Genomic DNA, 6,704 nt, shown 5'->3' on the forward strand with positions numbered 1-6,704 from the left:
GGGTGGGCGCGCCGAGAGCGAGGGGCTCCCCGCCACCGCGGGAGGGGTCGGGGCACTGGAGCTCCGGGCGGGCGGGGCCGGGGCTGCGGGGAGGGATGGGGCTGGGTGACACAGAGCTGGCGTGCACGCGCACACACACGGCTGTCCCCCCATCACTGACACCCAGGGAGGCGCAGCGCAGCCGGCGTACACTGCCTCTCTCCTCACCCCCCTTCCAGAAGGAGAGCACCGCATTTAGAAGCCCCATGCCCGCTCAGTAAGGTCCCAGCCCCTGCTGTCTGAACCTAGGCCTCAGGGGGCTGCAGGCTCTGCAGAATGAAGGGGTGACACAATGTGTGTGGGGGGTGGCTTGAGCCATACAACCACTGCTGACTCCCAAGGCCCCCTTGGTGGGACCTCAGGATACAACCGGCCCCTCCCCCTACACATCAAGGGGCTTCTCCCAACAAGACTCCCCTCCTCTCAGTTACAGCAGCTGCAGCAGCTGCTGCCACCATTTCATGGCAGTGAAAAGATGGGGTGGGCTGGGAGGCGCCCTCCAAACGTGCCCCAAGTACAGAACTGCAGCCCCAGCCAGGTCGGGCGGCTGCCTTCCTTTCACACAGGCTCCATCAGAATGCACTGAGGGTGTGGGCTGGGCATAGCAGGCAGGGGTGAAGGCCCCCCCAGTCAGAGCCCTCACCCCCTGCACAGAGCTCAGCAAATCCCAGACAAGCGGGCCAGTCCCCTTCAGTGAGCGAGAGCGGCTCTATCCTGACTTGCAGTCCCATGATCTAAGAGGGGCAGCGGCCTGACGGGGGGCAGAGCGAGGGGGCTGTGCCTGGGGTTACCTTGTTCCCTTCCCAACCCCCACTTGGGGTGAGGTTTTGGGGTGGGGTCTGGAGCAGCAGGGTGGGTTTTTCTCTTACTGGGCACACCTTTACCTGCCGACTTGTCCACACTCCCCTCTTGTCCCTGCCCCAGTTCCTTGGGGTTGCTCTGTGTAAAGTAGTGGCCTAGGGCCCTGGGCCCTGAGACCCCTTCGCTCCAGACTGAGCTCAGGCCCCCTACCATGGTGGCAGAGGGGTTCATGGGTTGCCTGTGATCGTGGTGAGGAGCAGGGTGAGAAGGGGTGGTGGGTGAGGAGTCAGGAGGAGGTGGAGACGGGGATGGGGTGTTCCTAAATTCTAGGGGGGCTGGAGAAGGGCTCTGGGGAGGCATGAAGTGTTCTGGGCATCTTCTCTGGGCTGGGCGTGATGTTTGGGGTGGGGTTGTGGGATGGTCTGTTCTCCAGGCCTGTTTGGCATCTTTGTCATTAATTTAAATGGCCAGTGGCAGCTCCCTGGAGCACTTGGCCTGGCAGGGGGAAGGGGACTCAATTTGTCATTATCTGCTTGTTGTCATTACTGACTCTGAGCACAAAATAAGCAGTGGAATGGGGGGAATACTAAATGTCATTGAATTGCTTATTGTAAAATGGTTAATTTTATGTTATGTGAATTTCACCTCAATTTTCTTAAAAAGGGAGGGACAGGGCGAGGGGCCACCACTACTTCCTGTCTAGAGGAACGTATCCCACTGGGCCTGCAGCTCAGCCTGAGCTGCTCCTCAACGCAGTCCAACTGTCCCATCCTCAGCCTTCATCAGTCCTCTGCACCTGTTCTGGGGGTGGGCTGCTTCCTCTTTCCTAGAGGACAGACCAGAGCCTGTTCCCCTGTCCCCTTCCCTGGGAGGAGAGTCAGGACGTTGGGCTCCTGCCCTGGCTCCATCAGTTGCTGGGAGGCCTTGAACATCCGTCCTCTCTCTGGGCTGCTGTGAACTGTCTGCCAGCTATGCCAAGTGGTGGCTTTCTAGGTCCTCTCTAGATGTCCTAGGACACCTCTACCCAGGAGCACAGACACTCAGCTGGTCCCCTGGACCCTAAGGTCCCCCCATAGATGTGGACTCTGATGACCAGCGCGATTGTGGAGGTGCCCAGGCTAATCTGGTCAGTGCCTCAGGGCAGCTGCAGCTCCACTAGCCCACTGGTGTCACCAGCTTTCTGGATGTGCCGGAAGCATGGTGTGTACGGAGTGCTTCTGAAATCAGAGCTTCTTTTCATGGCACCAGGGGAAGCTCCTATTTTAAGTTTCCCATGTGCTGAGCCCTCTTGTGAAGCAAAGAATCCTTTCATAGTGCAAGAACCGCCCCTATGTGTCTGTTTGGTATGTGTGGATTTTGGCATGTAGGGCTTCCTTAAAGGGGAGCATGCCTGGAATCTCTCACGGGGGCTGGAATTGCCGGGTGGGGTGGGTTTCCAGACTGAGGGGCTTGCCCCCTGGTGGTCAGCCCCGCCTCACTCTTCTTCCCATCTGACTCCCCTCACTCCCACCCAGGGCTGGCTCAGGGCCAAATAGGAGAGGGGAGCAGCTGCCAGGGATTTCCAGAGCTTCCAGGGGGAGGTGAGAACCACCCTCCCATCCTCCTTCCTCCCCTCCCCTCCCCTTCTCTTCCTCTATCTACCCTTCCTCTCTGTTCCCCTCCTCTCTTCTTTTCTCCTCTCCCTCCACCCTTCCAGCAGGGCAAAATTGAGACAGGGAGGGGAGTGGGTCAAGCCTCTTCTGTGTGCAGTGATGTGCAGGGGCTAGGTGGGGCTTGGTAGGTCTGGGGGTCCTGTGGCACAAGCAGGAAGAATTTAAGAGCCCTCACATAGAACCAGAGAATTCAGCATCCTGGAGCTGGAAGGGACTACCTGGCCTGACCCCTCCCAGAAAGATGGTGCATAGGTAGAAAGAGCAAGGACTGAGCATCAGACTGTGGCTTGAGTCTTGAATCCTCGCTGAGAGATCTTGCACAAGTCACTTGACGTCTCTGAGCCTGTTTCCTCATTTACATAGTGGGGCAGATGATCCCCACCTTGCAGTGTTGTCCTGGGGATTAAATGAGGTAATGTTTGTAAAGAGCTGAACGCGTTAAAGGTGCTCAACACATTTTAGTTCCTTTCCTCTCCATCTTGATATTCTCAAGCCCCTACTAGGTGACGTCATGGTCCTCATACACACAGTGCATGCCACTGGGGCTTCACTGGCTGGGTGTGACACAGTTAAGAGCCTGCAGGGCTGAGACCCATATCTCCCCGCACCATGACATAGATTTCCCAAACATAGTTCCTGAGGGATGGCCAGTTCAGAGTGACAGGGGTGGGGCACCCTTCACTCACCTCCTGCTTGGACACAAGGGCCTCGCTGGGTGTGGCGGGCTTACCCTGCTGTCAGCCCAGAGGAGCAGCAGCCTCTTGCTCCCACCCCCAGCCAGCTGTCAGGTTGCTGGGCTAAGCGCCCCAGCTGTTTGGCAGATTACCAATGCCATTGGCCCCAGCCTGGCCAGGGGTCTTTAGTTTTCCTCCCCGAGGGGTGTGCAGATGGGATTCCTCTTATAGGATTCCTCAGGGAGCTGGTAGCAGGGATGAGTGGGGACTGGCATCGTCTTGAGTGGAGTGTTGCCCCGCCCTACACCATTAACGATGCTTAATGAGGTCCACTCCATGAGATGTCAGGGGCTTTTGCCAGAGCCCGTGCCCCTCCCTCATTTCTCTGCTATTGGCTAGAGGGCCTTCAAGGTCTAGGCCAGACACTGCCTGCCTCTCTTGACGCCCTGCTTTCTCCCTCATTACTGGAGACTCCCTGTTGTTTTGCTCAGTGTGGTGCTTGCACCATTACAGCACCATCCCTGTCATCCCGTCATCCTTTGCTGTGCTCGTTGCCCTCCCCAGAATATGAGCTCATCAAGGGCAGGCACGTTACCTGGTTCATCCAACTGTCCCCACCACCCCACACGGCACTTTGCATGTAGTAGGTGTTCAGTAAATGTCTTTTGACTCAATTGAACTGGGCCTCACCTGCTTTGGAGACGCAAATTAAGATGGGGGTACCGTTACCTTTGGGGGACTAGTAGAGGACCCCAGGGCTGAACGGTGCAAGAACAGCTCTCACCTCCAGTCCCACTCTCCTGCCCTTCTCCACCAGGGGGTGTTCTTTCCCTTCGGTGCAAGGGCCTGCGCTGCAGCCAGGATATGACGGCCCGTGCCCTGTAGCCGCTTTCCACACATTGTTTTTCCTTTTCAGCTCACAGAGCGCTTCGGATCCATTATCAAATGTGAGCCTCAGATCGGAGGCAGGCCCAGGAGGCCTTATTGTTTTCATCTTACAGAGGGTGAAACTGAAGTTCAAAGTGAGCTACCAGGTGGGCAGGATGGGAACCCGAACCCAGGTCTTTAGACTCATATTTCTGTGCTCCTTTGATGACACTCTAAACCCCTTGCTGGCTCCTGGGCCAAGCCAGATCCTGACCCTGACCCTGGATGGCTCTGGCCTGGGGACTCCCTGACCTCCACCCAGGCCCCGCTCCTGGTCTCTGCCCAGCCCTGGGGAAGATGAGGTCTTCCTCTGGTGCTCCCGACCCGGGATGCTTTTTCCTCCACTCCACTCAACACCCCCACCTCGTGTCCCCTCAGGCTCTCTCTCCCTTGGCACCTGCCCCTCAATCCAACAGCCTGCTCAAGTCTTCCCCACCCAAAGGGAAACATGCCTTGCCCGGGCACCTGTGCTGGCTGACTGTCCCTTCCTGCTAACTCTCAGGAGGCCAATTTCCACTCCTCAACCCTGTGTGTCTTCTTGACTGCATAGTCCCCCGGCCCTGATCTCGGGCCTCCCGCAGGTGCCCCCGCTGCCCCAGGCAGTGCCTGCTTCCTCCCAGTCCTCCTCGCTGCCTCCTCCTCCTCTGCCTGCCCCTGAAGGCCGATGCTCCTCTCAGCATGGCCCCACGTCTGGTCTGCTTTCACCTTGCTCTTCACTTTCTCTGGGGAATCTGAACCACACCCCTGGTCTCAGGGACCCACAGACTTCCAAAGCCAAAGCCGAGTCTCTAGCTCAGGGTTTAAGGGGCCAGTCACTATTCCACCAGCCACACAGCCTGCGGCTTAAGCCCAAATGCCTGGGTTCAAATCCTCTGTGGCTTTGGATAAGATACTTGAGTTCTCTGGGCCTCAGTTTCCTTTCCATGAAATAAGAATTATAATATCTTTGTAAGGCTTAATTGGAATAAGACGTACAAAGGACTATCTCAGCACCTGGCCTGTCCCTTCTCCCTGTGAATATGCTAGACAGCTAGTCTACTTGATATTCCAAGCCTCAGAGTTGTTCTAGAATCTTCCATCTCCTTGCTCCTACTCCTAGTAGGTCACCAAGTCCCAGAAGCCTCTGATGTTCGCTGCCCTCTGCCCCTTGCCCCGGTCCATTCCCCCCAGATCTCCTTGCTTGCTGCCTCGTTCTTTTCCCCATCATGTGCCAGAGTGGGCACAGCACATCTCTGCTTAAACTCCCAGGCCCAAGCCAGACTAGAATCCAAGTGCCTCAGATCTGGTCACTCCACTGTCACCCTCCGGCCTGTGTTTCCTTCCTCATCCCTCCACACTTCCTGCCCACACACCCTCTGCTTGGCTCCAGCCACAGTGCTGGAGCCTGCTCTCTCCTGCCTCCCTGCCTTGCTCTATGACAATCCTTCTCCCTGGAGTGTCTTTTTCCCCATTCCCCACCCCACCCCTGCCCCATCCATGAAGCCCAACAAGCTCAAACACCTCCCACTGGAAGCCTTCCATTGCTCCTTTTCTGGGATCTCACTATAGAATCACAATTGGGAAGACCAGGACCCCTCCAGGGAAGGATCGAGGTCTCATCTCTATATCCCCAGGAGCAACCTATCTGGTCCCCCCCCCCGTCCCCACCTTCTCACATTTAGGTCACCCATAAGCATTTGTCAATAAAGGAAGGTGATGGGGCTGGGGGAGGAGTTTAGGAAGAGGGGAGTATAAAGAGGGTCTTCAGTGAAAGACACCCTTTACCCACGTTGGCCTCTATTGCCCCAAATCTCAGAGAAAGAGTGTCCCAGGAGTACAGTGGGTTTGGGAGTGGATGGCAGGATGCAGGGAGTGAGAGTCAGAGGGAATAGGGAGCCAGGATGGAGAGGAAGGACGGCGGAAGGGGCTGGAGAAGATGAATGGGGGGGTCCAGGATAGGATGGGGGTGCGGGTCAAGGTGCAGGAAGAGGTGGGAAGGGCAGCAGGGTGGGGAAGAGCCGTACTTTCTGGGAAGTCGGAGAGGGTGGGGGAGGTGTGTGCCGTGTATTGTGGGGGTCCAGGATAGGATGGGGGTGCGGGTCAAGGTGCAGGAAGAGGTGGGAAGGGCAGCAGAGTGGGGAAGAGCCGTACTTTCTGGGAAGTCGGAGAGGGTGGGGGAGGTGTGTGCCGTGTATTGTGGGGGGAGGAATTAGCAGCCTGCCGGTCAGTGTGAGCTCATTTCCTCTCACCGCCTCCTGCAGGGTCTGAGGGCATCAGGCTCTGGAAAAAGTGAGCCAGGGGCACCCTCGCAGCCACCACCCTCCTCCGCTCCCCCACAGCCTCAGTTCAGTTTGGATTTCAGATGTGAACCCTTCCCCCTTACAGAGGCAACCCTTTGTTCTGGGAGGAAAGGACCCCTGAGCCAGGGCAGCAGCAAGCCTTGGACCACTGGAGCTGCAGGGCAGAAAGAGGCAAGAACAGGGACCTGGTTAAAGATTAAGCAAAAACATCCAGGCAGTATGATGGATTACAGGTAGACAGCAGGAAGGACTTTCCAGAAGTGGGGGATAATTCTGACCCGCACATGGTCTTGATGAAAAGGGACAGGGAAGGAAGAAGAGTGATTAACTGC

The sequence above is a fragment of the Galeopterus variegatus genome, unplaced genomic scaffold (assembly GCF_000696425.1).
Source record: "Galeopterus variegatus unplaced genomic scaffold, G_variegatus-3.0.2 Scaffold649, whole genome shotgun sequence".
Lineage (NCBI taxonomy): Eukaryota > Metazoa > Chordata > Mammalia > Dermoptera > Cynocephalidae > Galeopterus > Galeopterus variegatus.